Source organism: Tenrec ecaudatus, chromosome 8, assembly GCF_050624435.1.
Source record: "Tenrec ecaudatus isolate mTenEca1 chromosome 8, mTenEca1.hap1, whole genome shotgun sequence".
NCBI classification, from domain to species: Eukaryota; Metazoa; Chordata; class Mammalia; order Afrosoricida; family Tenrecidae; genus Tenrec; species Tenrec ecaudatus.
This window is the reverse complement of record NC_134537.1, coordinates 134,894,179-134,913,956: the sequence shown is the minus strand read 5'-3', so window position 1 is coordinate 134,913,956 and position 19,778 is coordinate 134,894,179.

Here is a 19,778-nt window from a genome sequence, read left to right as displayed (position 1 = left end):
CTGATACCAAGAGTTAAAGTAGAAAGAAAATGCTTTGTAAACGGTGATGGCAACTTATGTACACATGTGGTTGACACAAGGGTTGTATGTATGGATTGTGATAAGAGTTGTACAAGCCCCCAATAAAATGATTTTTAAAATGTTACCCCTTATAGCAATTGGTCCTTATTTAAGCTACATTATATATGCCACACAATATGAACTTCTTCGTGAAAATTTACATTATTCCATGAAAATTATGTCCATGAGTTTTCTCACCTGTAAAATAAAGAGTCTGGCAAGAGTTTAGCAAGAGCAATATAAATACCTATAAATAAACTAAACTACTTTCATTGGAATTTCATCATCCATAGTTTGATTTCATTTTTCACCAACTTTTTCTTGAAGATAAGGAACCTGTGTCATCTGCAGAAAACGCATGGAAGAAGGAAAGACATCATAACATTTCTTTTTAGTCATTATAATGAGTCAAGCACTCTACGGTGTGTTTTACAAATGCATTTCTCCACGTGGTTGTCTAATGATCTCTACGAACTGGGTGCATGCCCTCTCTACTGGAAATGAGGAAGATAAGCTCTCAATTATACTGAAGAGCATTGGCTCAAATGCAATGTAAACCATTTTGGTCTTTATATGATTCTGTTCCTTAATAAATTTTACTCCTTGGAATTTCTAAGGCTGGAATACGCTGAAAGAAGGGACCTTCTACTCCGAGTATAGTCTCTGAAACTCAAAGGGGGCAGTTCGACCCTGCCCTGTAGGGTCACTCTGAAACAGCATCAACTCAATGACAGTGTTGTTGTTTTGTTTTGTTTTTAGTGAGAAATGATAAAAGTTGTCAGTCTTCCAGACTCAGCTTAGTGTGTGCCACCAGATGTTATCTATCTGTCATCTTTCTACTTTCCATCTAATTACAGCTTATTAGAATGATCATCATGTATACAGTGCTTGATGCGAACTGCTGGGTGTGTGTTACCTAGAAGGGACCAGTGTGCCATGTCTACCGGGTATCCAGCAACATATGAGTAGCTATTTTTAAATCAGCTTGAGAGTTAGAAAATGTTTCTGAAATACCGCGTGTTGTGTTTCGGTGCCATCAAGTCAGTTGTGACCCCTATCGACTCTCTGTCCCGCAGAACAAACCACTGCCAGGTCCCATGCCGTCCTCACAATCACTATGATGTTTGAGCCCATTGGCGCCACCCGAAGGTCAATATAGCTCTTTGAGGGCTTTCTCTTTCTCATTGCCACTCCACTTAATCATGTATGATGTCCTGCTCCAATAACTGGTCTCTCCTGCAGGAAACAAAGTTAAACTGGCTATTTGGCTGCAAACTTCTCCCACCTGTTCATATCCTAATATCACTCTAAATCCCCTAGAATGGCATAGAGTATAAAACAGGACCATAATATATTTGACTAGAGTTTCGTTTTGTTTTTCTTTTTCCCACGAACATCTCACAATCTACTGGTGTTCAACAGAGCATGTTTTTTTCCTACCTTTTGTGAAGAGACCAGACACCATGAGGAAGCACATAAAAGTTGAAAACAAGTTAACACAAATATCAGATCATCAAGAAGATCCTGGACGCTAAAGAATAGCATTTTAACAGAGACACTTATAAAAAGAAGTTTGCATGGATCAGTAGTTAGAACCATGCCTGGTTTCTTGTCAAAATGCAATAAATATATATTGAGTAAGAAATAAATACAGATGAGCCAGTTAGTTTAACAGCTCCCCAGCATTTCTTCTCCTTCTGTAGCTGGTGTTGGCTGCTATTAGGTGATTCGGACTCACAGTGAGTCCGATGTTCAGCAGAACAAAGCACTGCCCCGTTCTGCTTCATCCTTACCATGGTTGTGTTTGGGCCCATTGCTGCAGCCACTGTGCTGATCCTGAGATTAAGGGTCTTCCTCTTTTTCACTAACCCTCTCCTCTAGCGAGCATGATGTCCTTTTTGAGGGACTGGTCTCTGCTGGTAACATATCCAAAGGTGATCAAGGGAAGGAGGAAGGGTTTTAAGTGAAGAAATACTTCAATGGGTCTGTCTTGATGGTAATCAAGTTAGCAATAAAATAATATTTTAGAAAGTGATTCAGTTAAGAAATAGTGATGAAGGAATAAATCAATAAAAAGAAATTCAGAGTAAGGAAGACTTTGTGGGTTCTGGGGGCCTTGAGACTAAGACCACAGGCAGGTGCAGACATGTGAGTGAGCTCTTGAGACACACACACACACACACACACACACACATCTCAATACCCTTAGGAAAAATTTGCCTACTCTACCAAAGTAAACATTTCTGAATGTTTTCACTACATACTTCTGTGAAGCAGAAGTGGGGATATTTTGATATGATTTTGATCATTCAACCAGAAACATGCCATAATTATCCTGAAAAACAAGGTTAGTAGAAGAGAGAATGCAATGGGGAAAAGTTCTGATCATGTGGTTTCTGAGATTTTCCTTTTATTCACACCCAGCTCTTTCTTCATCCCTGTCACTGCTGTTGAGTGGATTCTCACTCGTGGTGAGCCTGCAAAGCAGAGGAGGACCACCCCGGTGGTCTGTGAGGCTCTCTCACTTTGCGGGAGTAGAAACCTTCATCTCTCTCCCTTCATGCCTTTTCATTTCTCCCCTTTGCCTTCCTGTCTTTTCCCATGACCTCTCCTGACCACTTCTCAACTTGACCTTCATTTTCTAAGCAAAAAGCTATCCGTGGCATAAAGTCTTATTCACAGAGCTTTGAAAACTAGCGGCTGTAAACCCTGGCATCTTCCTGATTACCTACATCCATACATCCGGATGTGGCTCTTAAGAGATTCTTGGTAGAGTAGACTGATGAAAACCAATTCATTTGCTCCATAATCTTTTAGCTTTCTCTTTTTGTTTCATATTAGCAAAGACCCCAGGAAACCCATTATCCCAAGATTTAATTTTTTTTTTTGAAACCACGACTTCTGGTGCTTTTTAAAGCAAGGTGCCATTACTGGTTGCAACCATGACAGAGTGAAAGAGGTTAAAGACGGAGTCAACATGTGAGTGCGACTGCACGGGCGAAATAGAAAAGAATTTCCGGAGCGCCTTGAGCGGCTCCATATGTTGCTATTGTTTACTGGCTGCCCTCAGTGGGAGCACCGTGTCTTTCAGGCCCGTGTATAAATTTGCTCAGTGAATTAGGATGTTGGCTTGTGCTCCCTAATGTTGAAGAAGGTGAGTGATGACCTTGGAGGGAGTATGTTTGTGCAGAAATGAGTCATCAGAGGATGATGTCTTGTCCCAAGAAATGCAGGGTTCAGGTTTAGTCATTTGTTAAAGAACATTACCAAAGTTAAACATAACTAACACATCACATTGTAATGCTCTGGCCAAATGTAGCTTTCTTTTTAATTTGAAGCGTTAGCTTTTACCCTGTGTTTTTCAGGAATATTTGCCGCATCTTCCTTAAAAGAGCTTCCTTACGATTTTGATCATTTTTCAAGTTGCAGGACAAAGAAGTAAGTAGTGTTTATTTTTCACAGATTAAAATAATGCCCATTGATTATTCCTTTCTTGCACGTTTATTAGATAATTAGGGTGTCAATTCAGGGTGGCATTTATCTATGCAAATGAGTAGGCATTGCCAGGTTTGACATCTTCATTTAAATTCTTATTTTGAGACTTGACTTAAAATACTGGCCATTGAGTTCAGTGAGGAGTCATTTTGTTAACCATCTTCTTTCTATCATGTGGGTTACTACTGGTTTTTATTCTTCCTGTTAAGTAAAATAAATAAGTTCATGCCACAGGTCCTCAGATCTCTTTGGCAAATCACATTTTAGACAAAGCCCCCAAACACAAATATCAAAAGCAGATTGGCTACACCCATCGATGTTTCTTTCCAGAAAGCGATTACCATAATGTTCTGATATCCACACACATGTTTGTCTATATTTTGAAGGGAGGAATAAGCTCCACATCTCAGACTGGCAAAATAGTGCTACTCAAGGCGATTTAGCATATATTAGGGTGTCATGAATGCAGATGATGTGCTATTTTAGAAGCAGCCATAACATGGAAGAAGGCATGTTACAGATACAAGTTTTATGAATCTAAAATAAATATGGTATTTATGAAAACAGCATATGTACCTAAGATTTTCAAACATTCAATGTTCCTGCAAATGGTTGAATGTCTTCAGAGATATTTGGTGAATAGTGGTTATGCATTGGGCTGTGATCCACATGGTCTACAGCTCAAACCCACTCTCCCAGCTCTGCTGGACAAAGACAGGGCTCTTGATTCCCTTAAACAACTACAGTCTCGGAAATCCACACAGTCACTAGGAGTCAGCATCGACTCCATGGCAGTCAAATGAGTTGAGTTGCTGGTTTCCGATAGCAAACTGTGCATGTCTTATTTGGTCATACATGCAGGCCTGTGCTGCAGCCACTAAGACCCCAAACTAGTCTGAATGGCACATTAAGCGTCATGAATAGAAAACTTCCTTTAAAAGTGTGTGTGTGTGTGTGTGTGTGTGTGTGTGTGTGTGTGTGTTTGGTTTGTTGTTGTTTGGGGGGTGGTTGTTTTTAAATCAGATACATGTTGCAATAAATCTGAGTCATCATTTTTGTGTCTCTTGTCTTATCAATTATTTAGGGTGTTTTTCTGTTTTAAAATAATATAAATTTTTCAACTTGAACCTTTTTAAGTGGATTCATTTGATACTTCACCTAATGGCAAACTTTAAGTTCTGAAAGAGTATCAAGGACTGCAAAAAGAAAAAGCAGATGACACTGAATTGGTGCTGATTTATGGCTTCCCATGGGTGTCAGGGTAGAAGTGTTCAGTAACCAATTTTTAAGAAATAAGTCACCAAGCACTCTTCCATGATACCTCAGTACAAACTCAAACTTATTGGTTAGCACCAAAGCACATTAATTGCATGTATCAACTAGGAACCCCAATAATGGCCACAACCCAAAACCAACCTCACTGCTGGAGGTTGATGTCGGCTCATAGGCACCCTGGAGGAGGACAAGGTAGAGCTGCCGCCGTTGGTTTTGAGAAGGTACAGTAGAAAGCCGCATCTTTCTCCCGCAGAACAGCTGAGGCGGAGAAGAAATTGATGCCAATCTCTCTCTACCCACAGAGAAAATTATGTGATTGATCACTGCAATTATTTTTCAAAAGTATCTTCCCCTTCCACACAATGCAAAGATGCCTGGCCTTGCTGCTTGGGGATAGCAAAGATACTGGAGGTACTGCCTGCGGTGTCTAGGCTGAACCCCATGTAATATTCTCAATTACAGAGGAGACTCCCTTAAAAGGATATAAAGGCAAGTAAACCATTGCCATCCTTTACCGAAAAAAAAAACAAACCAACAGATGAGAGTTCTGTTAATAAGTAGAGTTGAGCGTCTTTGTTCTTCCTGAGGTACACTTAAATACGTACTCTGGAAGGCTTCTTCTAACCGCTCATTGTAATTGGACAGTTTCAATTTGTTACTGGTTGAATTGGAAAGTTTGGCTTGAAGGACAGAGTCCATAAAATTTTAAAAAGAAAAAGACATTGTAAAAAAAGATAAAGTGGGGGTGGGGAAGAGAATGAAAAACACGTGAGGATAAATCTATTCAAACAAGATACACACTGGAGTCTAGCCTTTTTTTAAAAAAAATTATACTTACAGTTAAAATTACATGTTCAAAAAAATTTTTTGTAAATAGCTCCGGCATGAAACCATGGAATGTTATTAGTAAAATAAAGGGAGAGAAGAATGGCAAAAATCTGAATAATACGGGGTTTCGTGTTTTGGAAGAGCGATCTAATGATTAGTAAACTGATCTGGGTAAAGAACAGCACAAAAGACATAAAAGTTAAAATAGTTGCTTTGCTTGCCCATTTCCTTCCTCACTCTGCAGCCTCCATCTAGCCTTTTATTGTCTTTTAAAGCAAAACTCACTTTTTAAACTTTTGGGGTCCTTTTTGATCAGCGCTCAGTCCATTGGCAACAGCCCAGCTACTGCTTTCAATAGAAGTCCGCAGGCAGCAGAGTGGAGAGCTTATGTTTTGTTGGAAGTCTATACGGCCCCTTAAGGTACTCGATATTTCCTGCATAAAAGGTGGGAGCTAGAGATGCAGATTATCCTTCTATTGAAAATCTTTCCTTTTCAAAGCAGTTTCTGGAAAGCACTCGCTCATTTATCCCTTTTTAAAAAGATGCCATTGAGGACTGGTCATTGAGACAGAAGAACAGAAACCCTCTGCCTGATAGTTGGGCGACTGACCGCTCTCCACTCTGGTTGGTTTAACTGACCCAGCCTTGTCCCAGCTGGAAGCATGTAGGTAGGTGTCTGTGTGGGGTGGGGGCTGGGACGTGTGAATAGAATGGAATTAGGGTAGAGACAACCAGGCAAGAAGTATAAAGTGAGCCATAGATGTGATCGGATATGAAATTGAAAGCCATTTAAGGAACCGAAGGAAAAATTCTTTTTTCAAATACATCTCAGAGACACATTGCTGTTCAGGTGCCTTTACTTTCCGTCTTTTAAAAAATGTGTTTTTCCCATTGCTGTAGCGGAGGTAGTCAGGCTTAACATGGGAAACTGAAAACGAAATGGAAAGATTTAAAGTCATAAGGAATGTACGGAAAATGACAGGAAAAAGAATCACAGATGCTTTTGACTGCAAAGAGAACCATCTTCAAAATAATTAATGTAAAGGAAACCAAGATTCAAGATACGTTCAGAAGCAGCGAAGGGCCGTGGCTTCTGGCATTCTCACATCTGTTTCTTTTCCAAATTCTATCAATCAGCCAGGCCAGGTGAGGGTCTCCCCACAATGCTGCTGCAGTCACTGGCACCCCGAGACTGACACAGGTTTCCTATTGAGAAAAGAGCAGTGGTCTTCTTCCATCTCCCAAGAAAGATGTATTGTTCCTGGAGAATATGTTTCCAATCTTACATTTTACTCATATAATTTTTTTCTTAAATTTTTGAAGCATGAGACTGTCTGCTAGGGACGGGCCAGGGAAGCAAAGTAAACAAACCCGCGTGGCGACCTTGCTGTAGAACCTTAGCCCGAGAGTTTGTTTCCATGGGATCTAAATTGTCCATTTCACCTTTTAGTCAGGAATTCTGCTAGGGAAAATATATCCTTCTTTGTCTGAGGTAATATTTTCTGGTGTTCCATTAAAAAAGTCTTGCTACTTTGGGATAGCTTTAGAGAAGCAGGAATGTGAAGATTCCATTAATGATTATTCTTAAAAAAAGAAACCAAACATCTTCCACTGAATGCATAACAATAATAGAAAAGGACCGATTCTCAGATCAAAGACAGATTACATCAATAGAACAAAGATCCAATGATACTCACTTAGTTAGTGATTTGCACTTTCCTCAGTCAGAACTAAAGAACTGTGCCTGATGGCATAGTGGTTACACGTGGGCATGCTAACCACGAGGCTGGCAGTTCAAAACCACTAGCCACTCCTCGGGAGGAAAAAGAGGCTTTCCAGTCTCAGAAAGAGTTACAGTATCAGAAACCCAGAGGAAGTTTCACCCTGTAATATAGTGTCACTATGAATCGGAATTGACTCAATGGCAGTGAGTGTGATGCAGGCAGGGAAGGACTAAGGCTGATGATGAGACCAATAAATACCTGTCACACTTGCCTTAGGTCATGTTGTCTTAAATTTCTAATGCTCAGGTCATTCCTTTGATTATGGTTCCTTGGTCCTAACTAATGTGGTATGTTTATCAGGATTGCTTGCTCCTTGTGATGGGGTCCACAATAGGCATTTGACATGGGAATTCTTTGGTAGCGCATAGATGAAGGGAAAGTCAGACTGGTGGCTGCCTTACAAAACTGGTGACGTGGGTGTTGTATAAATATTCATATAGGAAATGAATCAACAGTAGTGTTGACTGGCAGAAGGAGCAAACCTAGAAACCCTAGGAGCACCAAAACGAGAGCATGGAGTGCTAACATGGGCACAGCCATGCCCAAACCAAAATACCAAGGCAGTTGCCACCCAGTCAGCTTTGACTCACAGTGACTCCGGGTGTGTCAGAGTACAACTGTGCACCTGAGGGTCTTCCATGGCTGATTTGGGGGGTGTAGGTCACCAGATCTTTCTTCTGAAACACCTCTGGCTGAAGTCAAATGCCCAACTTGTATGACAAGCAGCAGAATGCTAAACTGGTTGCATCACCTTGAGATCCCCAAACCACACCTCTCAAAATACAGTTTCCCCGGGCTCCCTTGTGTTTGTTGCCACCAAGTTATCCAGTCCTTACCCCACTCTGGGGACTCCGTGCAACCAGCTGCTGAATGCTGTCCCCTCTCCAGGAGTTGTGATCAGACTCTTATTATCTGTAGAGTCCCTATTAGATAAGGTTTGAAGTAAGTTCACCAGGCCTTTCTGCCTAGTTCATCTCAGTGTATAAGAATATCTGTAACCACCATCTTTGGGTCTGAATAAGAGTTCAAAATGGATCATCTGAAGAGCTGAGGCTTTCAATAACCAAACCAAACTCTCTTTTCAGGGTCTTCCCTCTTTCTTTTGCTTTGTAAGGAAAAAAAGAAGACAGTGCGTGGCCAGGATGGCGATCTATAGGGCAAGTCTATTGACACAAAAACAACAGCAACAAACTGGCTTTGTCAGAAGATTTCAACCTTTACCTGCATCATTTTTTTTTCTTCTCTATTAATCTGGCTTTTCAAGGTAGGAAAACAAATTGTATATTATCCAAATAAATGGTCTCACGCCTGGTGTAAAATTGGCTGTCTCTGGCCCGTGTCTCTAAGAGCAGAGGTACTCAAAGAACAAGAGCTTGGTTGAGTATTTCACACAGATTCGAGGGAAGGCTAAATGGCGAGTATCAATGTGGGGTTTGCAAGAATCTATAATTGGACCACAGCCCCGAATTGCCGGAGGTACTCTGTGAGCACTGAAGGCAGGTAGCACAGCTCCCAGTCTCAGAGCAACTAAAGGGAAAACTATTACACTTCCACTAATATGTAGTTTCAAGGTCCAGAAGTTGTTTTGAGGATAGACTTTTAAAAACCGAAGAACTAAACTCCTCTTCCTTGGAGTTTGGGGATTTATATTTTCATTTAGAAGACATAAATTATAACCTCCTTTCTTTGCTTGACCAACAGCTAACTATAACATAGGGGACTTCCCTGCTTAGGTGTAATATGATATTTCCCTACCAAATCTCACCCTCCCTTTTGTATAATGGAACTGGCATTAAAATAAGCATCATACTGTAAGAAGTATACTGTAGTTTGTAAAATATTGAGGTTTTTTTCCCCACACAATTACTTTTAAGCCTGTTTTGCATATTATTGAAAAAATACTTTTTAAGAAACGTAACTTTTGTTCTATAACTTTACTCTTTTTTTAGCTTAAGACTAATCTTGTGTGTGTGTGTGTGTGTGTGTGTAGTACAAGAGAGACAGGGACAGAGAATATATTTATATATACTTTACACCTGAGTAGACATGCAAAGAGTAAGTAGATATTCCCTGGACACATTCAAAAACTGAATTACACACACACAGACACAAAATATCAATACTTTGAAATAGGAACTATCTTTAATTTCTAAAAATCCTAATACGTAAACTGAAAGAAAAGTGAAAAAAAATCCTTGTAAAAATTCTGAAACTTGAGAACGTTTCATAGGTTCATTCTAAAATAGTGCTCCCTCTAAAGCCCTGTATTATTCAAAGGGGTGGGTCTAAAAGTAGATATATTCATAAACCCGGTGAATTTTGAGTGCAAAATTTTTGCATGGATGCAAAACAAACTTGTAATGATAATAAAACATATTTGAAGCATATGCTCCCATACTTATATTTCAACAAAGGAAGCCTTACAATATACATTTTATTTCTGCTATTCCACTCAGAAAATATGGGACAAAGCCTGAAACGGAATTTTCCTACGTTTACGAAGAGCCTGACATATGGGGTTTGATTTGTATGCCTCAATGCTGTGATACTATGTATAAATATATATAATTTCCTGTTTCGGATCATTTCTGTTGCAAATATTCTCCTTTATTGTTTGTTTGCCTCAACTCCTTTTTGAACAAGGCAGAGTATATATAAACAATAGTTAGTGGATGTTTGGGTCAATAAAATACCTTAGCTTCTTTCATTTTCATGAGCCCTCAAAACGCAATTTAAATTTGCAATCGCTAGACTTTGTTAACAAAGTCCTTACCCAATATCTCCAAGCTATTTCTCTTTTGAATTGCTTATTGACATTTAGATTACCATGGGCATAAATTCTGTGAAGAACTTTTTAAATGTTAGAGCACGATAAAAACCATGTCACAAACTGAGGCATCAGTTTGGAGGAGAAAATTCTTTTTAGGACCATGGTTTCTATTTGCAGCAGGATAACAGAGTCTGTGGTGGTACATTGGGCATTGACCGGACAGTGCCTCAGCCTGGAACAGATGGGTAGAGTAGAAGGTGTGCATTTGGTTATAGAAATATGGGCTGGTCTCCGTGTTCATTGCTGCAATCTGTTTAAGAGATGTGTTAGATGTGTTGTCGATCTTATCGACAAGACAAAATTGCTTTGATTGTCAAAAGGAATTGGGTAAATGTTAACGTGAGAATATCTGGATTTTGTTCACTAGAGGAAATGGTATTTTTTATTAAGGTCAAGTAGAATAGAAAAGAGTAATAGTATCATTTATTTTCTGGTATGTATTTTCAGAGATTTTTTTATAAATATCAAATCTATATGCATATTGAAAGAATGTTATTGAACACCCAATTTATTGAATTCATCATTTAAAAAATATGTTACAATAGTTGATTTTTCTTCTTTCTCTTTCTGTATGCATACTTCTTTATGTTAGCGTACATACTTCTTTATGTCTGAATCATTTAAAAATTAGTTTCAGTCAAAATAACACTTCCACTTAAATACATATATAATCTAGCCTAAGAAATATATATGTATATATCCTAAGAATAGGAATACACTTTTTAAAATTCATAATATCTATCGTAATAGTCCCAAGGAGTTATTTAGCTAATAAATAATCACCAATACTTTATTATTTTCAATCCAAAAATTATACATTTTATTTAATTGTCATGTCTCTTTAGCCTCCTTTAATTAGAATAGAAGTTTAATTTGATAAAAAGAGAACGTACATGTGTAAAACCACTCAATCTCTAGAGTGGCATCCATTAATACTGGCAGAAAACCCTTAAAATCTGGATTTGTATATCATTTTAAAAATTATTTTAAAATAAATTCACTAAAAAATACTCCTGAATTCAACTCACATCAACTGCTATGGGGTAAAAAAAAATAAGAGAAGCCAACATGAAAGTAAGTAGAGCCTTAAATTATCCAAAGTTTACCACTTTGAGTTGCTCCCAAAATGAACTGGTGGTCAGCGTTGGGTGCACAGATTAAGATAAATGTGCTGGCAGACACATAAAATAGCCAGCAACAGCAAGGATTCATTTTGATTGTAATCTCAGTATTTAACACTCTGTTCTTCTTTCTAACTGAAATCGTCAATGTCATTTTATGAGTTTGAACATATTTTGAGTGTCTTTATAAATATGATGGGTGGATACTATTATGTTAGGTTTATGCTCTTGACCAGAATAGGTTTTTCTTTCTATTCATATTTTAAGAAAAATATATTTGCATAGTCCATAAGCTATTTTTGCCTATTCTAGAGAAAATCTTCATTTTATTAAAAATGCTGTGTTGAAAAGGTACACAAATGACCAATATTAATATATTTTATAAGTTGGACAGTAAGTATGTCTGCTACACAGATGCATACATAAAAGTAGACGACTTATCTTGGTAAAATAAAATACTTTGCTTCACCATTGGTGAACAAAATTCTCATCTTCAATTATTTTTCATACCTAAATGCATGTGTGACAAATGTGATAAAAGTTATGCTTGAAACCCTGCATGACACACTTAAGAGACAGTTTGGTTCACCTGGAATTCTTCATCAAATTTAAGTGAACTATTATGGTGAGCGAGAAGTAATGAGCACTTTGTGGATTTTCATGTGAAACTCACAAGTCAGTAAGAGATAGTCGGGATTTCAAACAGGGTATTAGAGACAGGCAACAGTGGGTCCTGTTTGGGGGTTTCTATTGCCACCTAGTGTCTCACTTTATAATGAGCTTGTTTTTTAACTTGACAGCAGCCACACAGCTTTGAACAGATTTTTGGAAGTGAAAAGATCATTAGAGCACTTTTTAATCAAATCATATTTTAGTGTTTTCTTTCTTGGGGTCAACCTACTGTTATTGTATAAACTACTTTATCTATTACAAGAACTCAAAAACATATCAAAGTCATGAGCAAAGATAATGATTTGTGTGTGCAAAAATTGCATTAACAGATATTCAGAAAATATTTTATTATTATTATTTTGGATCAATATAAATATTTAAAAGCTACCAAGTCATGATAAGATTAAATATTAATATCTATTAATTTTACTTCATTAATTTTTTTAAATGATTACTACTGTTGTATTTCACTTTTTTAATTTACTTCATGTAAAATAATTATTTAGTTAATTACTTAGTTTGGATACACACTTTACGTGCCACCAGATTATGTGCCATGTGATAATTAGGCTCAAATTTTAGAAAATAGTTTATTGTATCAGTGTGTCAGCTACTTCACTTTTTCCCTTTTAACTGCCTCGCAGCTCATTGAAATAAGAAACCAATGGAACCGATGTAACTAGCTTCAACAGTGTGGTGAAATACGCTAGTGAAAAGTTATTTGGAGATATGCTCCAGTATAACTATAGTCTAATGATTCACGCAGCACACAGTTGGATAGTTGCGCATGTTCCATCCTTCGCATGTCGGGATGCAGTGAAGTACACGACATTGTCCGAGGAGCGAGTTCAATTGCCTGTTTATTGATCTACAATATGACTGTCAAAGTACAACTCCTTTCTTTCATGAATAGATATCTGCAGTTGGTATAGAGACGTCATTTTTCTCTTATAAAGGCTGATAAAGATCAGATTTTAGTACTTAAGATTTTGTTTAAAAGTCAAGTTAATTTCTTTAGCCATTAATTTTGTCTGGTTCACAGCAAGCTGGTGTGGGTGTGCAAGTGAAAACCACTCCTTTTTTAAAAATAAACGGCACCGTTTGTCTTTGGCAGGGTTTCAACAGTGGAAGACTTATCTGCTTGTAAAATTTTCCCTCCCATATGTGGTTGCTCCATTTATACATTTTTTTTCCCTTAGCGCAGGGAGAACTGTGAAATGGAAAATGACTGTAAAGTTTGGATTTTCATATATATGGGGGTAGCCTTCAAAAAGTTTATGCATTTTTTTATTAAACGAGAAAAGAATTTTGAATATATATATATATATATCCTGAATAGCCTCCAACCTGATTCATATTGATCGGACATAGAGTTTCTGAGGCTGAATCTCTTCAGGAGCAAATAACCTCCTCTTTTCCCCAAGGAACAGCTAGTGGGTTTGAACTGCCAATCTTGCGATTAGTAGCTCACTATCTAACACACAGTTCTACCAGGAGAGAGAGAGAGAAACCAAACCAGATTCCCATACAGAGTCTGTGTTGACTCGACCCTCTGTGGGTTTCCGAGACTGTAAATGTTTACAGAGTAGAAAGCCTAGTCTTTCTCCCACAGAGCTGCTGGTGGTTTCCAACCTCTGACGCTACAGATTGCTGCCCAAAGTTTCACTACTGAGCCATCAGCGCTCTTAGGAGAGACAGATAGATAGAATGACTATGAGTAGACGTTATCTCTTTATAGGGTACATTGTTTTCAAATCATAGCTTTACTGTCTGAATATTACCACTGAGAATGTGAATTTTCAAAACATTAAAATACAGTGATTTATTTGCTTGCGACTACTATGAAGCAAATATTTTATCATTTCATGTTTTTACATGGAGATGATGGACCAGAGAGTTTATGTGCTTCCTACACGATTAATTATCCCCAAAATTGGGCTTGCATCATTATATAACTTTATCAATCATTAAATAAATATTTATTATATAGAATTACATAATCATTATATAAATATTTGTTATAAATGTGTGAACATTGTGACAGAAAATTGAAAAGAAATCTTGCACACACCTACTCAAAAAAACTTCATGACTTCTACCTTGCAAGACTGGAAAGAGCAGAGGTTGTACACTGGTGCATAGGAGCTGGAGGCACAGGGAATCCAGGGTGGATGATACCTTCAGGACCAGGGGTGTGAGGGACGCTACTGGGAGAGTGGAGGGTGAGTGGGTTGGAAAGGGGGGACCGATTACAAGAATCTACATGTGACTTCCTCCCTGGGGGATGGACAACAGAGAAGGGGGTGAAGGGAGACGCCGGATAGGGAAAGATATGACAAAATAGTAATCTATAAATTATCAAGGGCTCATGAGGGAGGGGGGAATGGGGAGGGAAGGGGAAAAAAACAAGAGGACCTGATGCAAAGGGCTTAAGTGGAGAGCAAATGCTTTGAAAATGATTAGGGCAAAGAATGTACAGATGTGCTTTATACAATTGATGTATGTATGGATTGTGATAAGAGTTGTTGAGTCCCTAATAAAATGTTTTTAAAAATGCACTGGTTCTTTTTTCTTCCTTATTCAATGTCCAACTTTCATTTGCATATGAGACTATTGACAATATCATGGCTTAGGCCAACATCACTTTGGCCCTCAAAGCAATAACCTTGCTTTTCAACACTCTAAAGAAGTTTTGTGCAGAGATTTACTGAATGCAATCATTGCTCTGATCTCTTGACTGCTGCTTCCATGAGCATTGATGTAGACCCAAGCAAGACAACATCTTTGACATCGCTCATTTCCACACTTATCATGATATTAGCATTGGTTCTGCTGAAGATTTTGGTCTTTTTAACACTGAGTTGCAATCCATGCTGAAGATTTCAATCATTGAACTTTATCAGCGAGTATTTCAAGTCACCCTACTACCAAGAGCAAGATCTGTCCCATATGAATAGTTCAAGTTCTTAATAAAATTTCCTCTGATCTTGAAGACACATTCTTCTTCATAAAAGCCAGAGAAACTTCATCAGCTTCTCTGATTATCTGAACAGCATACAGATTAAATTAGTATGATGAGAGGATACAACCCTGACGCACATCTTTTTTTATTTTAAACCATGAAATATTCCCTTGTTCTGTTCTCCTAAACCATGTACAGGTCCTACATGGGCACATGACATGTTCTGGAATTCCAATTCTTCTCAAGGTTATCCATAGTTTCTTATGCTCCACGCAATCAAATATCTTGAAAATGTTAATAAAACACAAGTCAACATCTTTCTAGCATTCTCTGTTTTGAGTCAAGATCCATCTGACATCAGCAATGATATCCCTTGCTCCACATCCTCTTCTGAATTGATCCTGAAACTCTGACAGCTCCCTGTCAATGTACTGCTGCAACTGTTGTTGGATAATCTTCAGCAAAATTTTATTTGCATGTGATACCAATGATTCTGTTCTATAATTTGTGAATTTTGTTGTGTCCCCTTTCTTTGGAACAAGCTCATATATGGATTTCTGCCAGTCAGTTGGCCAAGTAGCTGTCTTCCAAATTTCCTAGCATAGATAAGTAAGTACTTCCAGTGTTTCATCAGATCATTGAAGCACTTCAATTGGTATTCCATCAGTTCCTGGAGAGTGCCTTTTAGCTAATGCTTTCAGTGCAGCATGAACGTCTTCCTTCAGCCTCATTGGTTCTTGCTCATGTGCTACCTCCTGCAATGGTAGATACTGGCTAGGTCTTTTGGAACAGTGACTCTTGTGTATTCTTTCTATCTTCTTTAGATTCTGCCTGCATCATTCAATATTTTACCCAGAAAATCTTTTGATTTTGTATCTCAAGGCTTGGATTTTTTTTTAGATCTTTCAGTTTAAAATATATTGAGCATATTCTTCCTTTTTGATTTCTAAGCATTGCATTATAATATTTGACTCTGTCTTCTCAAACTGCCCTTGGAAAATTTCTGTTCAGCTTTTTACTTCATCATTTCATCCATTTGTCTTAGCTACTGTACAGCTAAGATCAATTTCCAGAGTCTCTACTGACATCCATTTGGATCTTTTCTTTCTTCTCTGTCTTTTAAAAGACCTTTTGCTTTCTTCATTAATGATATTCTTCATGTCTTCTCGCAGCTCATGAGATCTTCTGTCATTAGTGTGCAAGACAACACATTCATTCTTGGTGTGTTCTAGAAGTTCAGATGGAATTGCCTCAAGGTCATATTTTGGCTCCTGTGGACTTGTTTTCATTCTCTTCAAAGTCAAGTTGACTTTGTTTATTCCATCTGGAGAAGTCCATGCATAGCCGCCCTTCGTGTTGCTGAAAAGAGGTATTTACTATGATGAAGTCATGTCTTGCAAAAATCTCTCATGAGATCTCCAGATTAATTTCTACCACCAGGAATATTTTCCAACTGCTATTTCTATCTCTTTGTTTCCACCTGCTGCATTCCAATCATTATAATAATTATCGATGCATCTTCATTGCATGTTTGCTCAATTTCAGAATGAAGACTTTGGTAGAATTATTCAATTTCTGCATTATTAAGTTTAATAATTGGTGCATAAATTTAAATATTAGTATTGATTGGATTTCCTTGAAGGTGAATAGATATAATCCGATCAAAAACAGCATTGTACTTCAAGATAGATCTTGAAAAACCCTTTTTTGACATTGAATACAACACCATTCCTCTTCATCGTTTCATTCCTAGCATAATAACCCACATGATTTTCTGATTCAAAATGGTCAATACCAGTCCATTTTAGCTCACTAACACCTAGGATATGGATTTTTATGCATTCAATTTCATTTTTGCTGAATTCTAATTCCTTTGATCATACTTCATCCACTCCAAGTTCCAATTATTAGTCGCTTTTTGCCGCAGTTTCCTCCCGTTTTGAGTTCTGCTGCATTAGCAAATGAAGGTTTAGAAGGTTTTACACCTGAAGGATTTTCTCCATCCATATCGTTATGCCTGACTCTACTTTGTGAAGGCAGCTCTTTCTCATATTCTGAGTGCCTTTCCACCAGAGGAGTTTATTGTCTGGCACTACCTTTGACAATGACCTGATGCTGTTCACTAGGTTTTCCGTATCTGATGATGGTTTGTCTGCACACATACAAATCTGACAATTTGTCTGCATCCATAAAATTAGGCTGTTAATGACCAAAATTATGATACAGATAAGATTTCCTGGTAATAAATGAACTTCATAATCATATCTAAATTCTTACTTTCCAAGTCGTATTTAGTAACACAACAACTAGTTTCCAATATTCCTTCACACTTTACCAATCTTAAGCAGGCACGTGAATGCACATAGTAAATGCACCCATGCAATCTATGACTTTCAATGATTACATCTATCTGCCCAATTCCCCAAACTTTGTTTTGCTAGTTATCTTCTGTCTTATAATAACCCGATGCGTTATGGAGTAGAACTGATCCATAGAATCTTATTGGCTACAGTCTTTATTAAAGCAGTACAACCTGACTGGGTGGTTTTGAAAGGTTAAACTTTAGGTTAGCAGAGGAACACAACCATTTATACTACTTAGCCTATAGTGTCCTATGAGTCAGAATTGACTAAGTGGCAGTGAATTTCATTTGGTTTTGAGCCCTTCTCTCACTATAGAAATGATCCCTGAAAGTATAGTCTTAGTTTTGAGCCCTTCTATGAAGACTTTTTTCTCTTCTATTCATCGTATCTTCTAAAGACAACATTTTCACACTTGAAAAGTCACTAGGAAACAAGTTTCTAGAAGGAGATCTTCCCAGGCCAAATATATGACAATTAGAGTTAAGGTGACTATGGAAGTCAACCTATTCCTTTTTAGCCTGGCTTATCCTAATACTGGGGAAAGTACCATGAAAGTGCCGTGGAGTCTTAAAAGGACAAACAAATCACTGTTAAAAGAAAGACAGCCAGAGTGCTCCTGAGAGGCAAGGATGGCAAGACTTCATCTTATATACTTTGGACATGTTGTCAGGAGATACCAGTCTCTGGAGAAAGAGGTCATGCTTAGTAATATAGAGCAGTGGGAAAAAAAGAGAAATTTCATAGACAAGCTGGAGTGAGTCAGTAGCTAAAACAACAGGCTCACTTCTAGGAACAAATGTGAGGATGGTGCCAGACCAGGCTGTGTTTGTTGTGTTGGGCACAGGGTTGCCATGAGTCAGAACCAATTCAATGACACCGAACGACAACAATGCTGGAAAGACACATACCTAGAAGGAATATTCAGCACGTGGAAAGATCTGCGTCCACACTTCCATGGTATACAGCATGTTCCATAACAGCAAAAACAAGTTTTTACAGGTTTTCCTGTGAAAAATGATCTATTCTCCATATTTGTTGAAAATGAGAAATTTGTTGAATATGAGAAAAGCAATGTGCACAGATCTTTGGCTGTGGCAAATTGGTGCTTATTTCTCCACTTAGACAGTGGCATTACTTCCTGCAGTGAAGTGAAATTACTTGGCATGGCTTTTCTAGCCATAGTCTTTGTAACTGCCACCAAATAACTGGATGAGTGCATGCAAATAAGGTGTAGAAGACTAGGGGGGAGGGATCCGTTTCACCATTCTTCTGGGACCCATAGAGGGTAATCTCAGAAGAAGCAACAGGGAATCTCACAGCCATCAAGGAAGAAGAGCTACCAGTGGAGCAAGTGTGAGAGCCCTGCCTAAAGGAGCAGAGTCCTCAGGGGCCCCAAAGGCTGTCACACTGACACCATGATACAGAACAGGGGAGCAGTACCAAGGCCTGGAGGCAGTGCCAAAACCTTACTGACTCACAGAACAAGGAAGAGGCTACCAATGTATGACTGACAGGCTGAGGGCCAGAGTGAGTTGTGGCTGCTGGTATAGCTGAAAATAAGTGGAACTATAGACAACAGACTGTATCTTTAACGTTTTCTCATCCTGGCTTATGGTAACCTGTTAACATCCCTACTAAGCGCCCATAATTGTGAATATCTGACATAGTTCTGTGGGACGAGGTCAGAATAAAGTAAAGAATGGTAGAGGGTGGAAGCACATCTGTCCTCTGGCTTGGGTTGACATGGAGTTGAATTATATTTTCCCCTTGTGTCCATGAGAAGGTCAAATGCGGCCCAAAACTATTCCTCACACCTCCAGTGTCTCAGATTATAACTGACATGGGTGAGAGTTTGGTAAATACTGAGGAAGAAAATGAAAATATAAATCTTTATATACAGAGAGAAGTCAAGCAGTCTTAGCAAACTTTAGAAAACATTTAAGGAGACTAGAATCTTAGAAAATTAGCTCATAATAATAAATTGTACAGTAATAAGCTCAAATAGTTAATAAAATATTCTAAATTAATTATTTTTTACTAATCCAGCATGTTACAAAATGGTTCTGAATGTATACAAGAAATACAAGACAGATCTCAAGCTATAATAAGACAGACACATGCCCAAGAGCAATGGTTCTCAATCTTCCTAATGCCTCGACCCTTTAATACAGTTCCTCATGCTATGGTGACCCCCCCAACCATAAAATTATTTTCATTGCGACTTCAAACTGTAATTTTGCTACTGTTATGAATTGGGTGACCCATGTGAAAGAGTTGTTTGGCCCACCAAAGGGGTTGGAATCCACAGGTTGAGAACTGCTGCCCTAGAGTCTGGGATATTAAGTATATATAAAATTGTCATAAAGGCAGAAATATTGCAGGATTAAA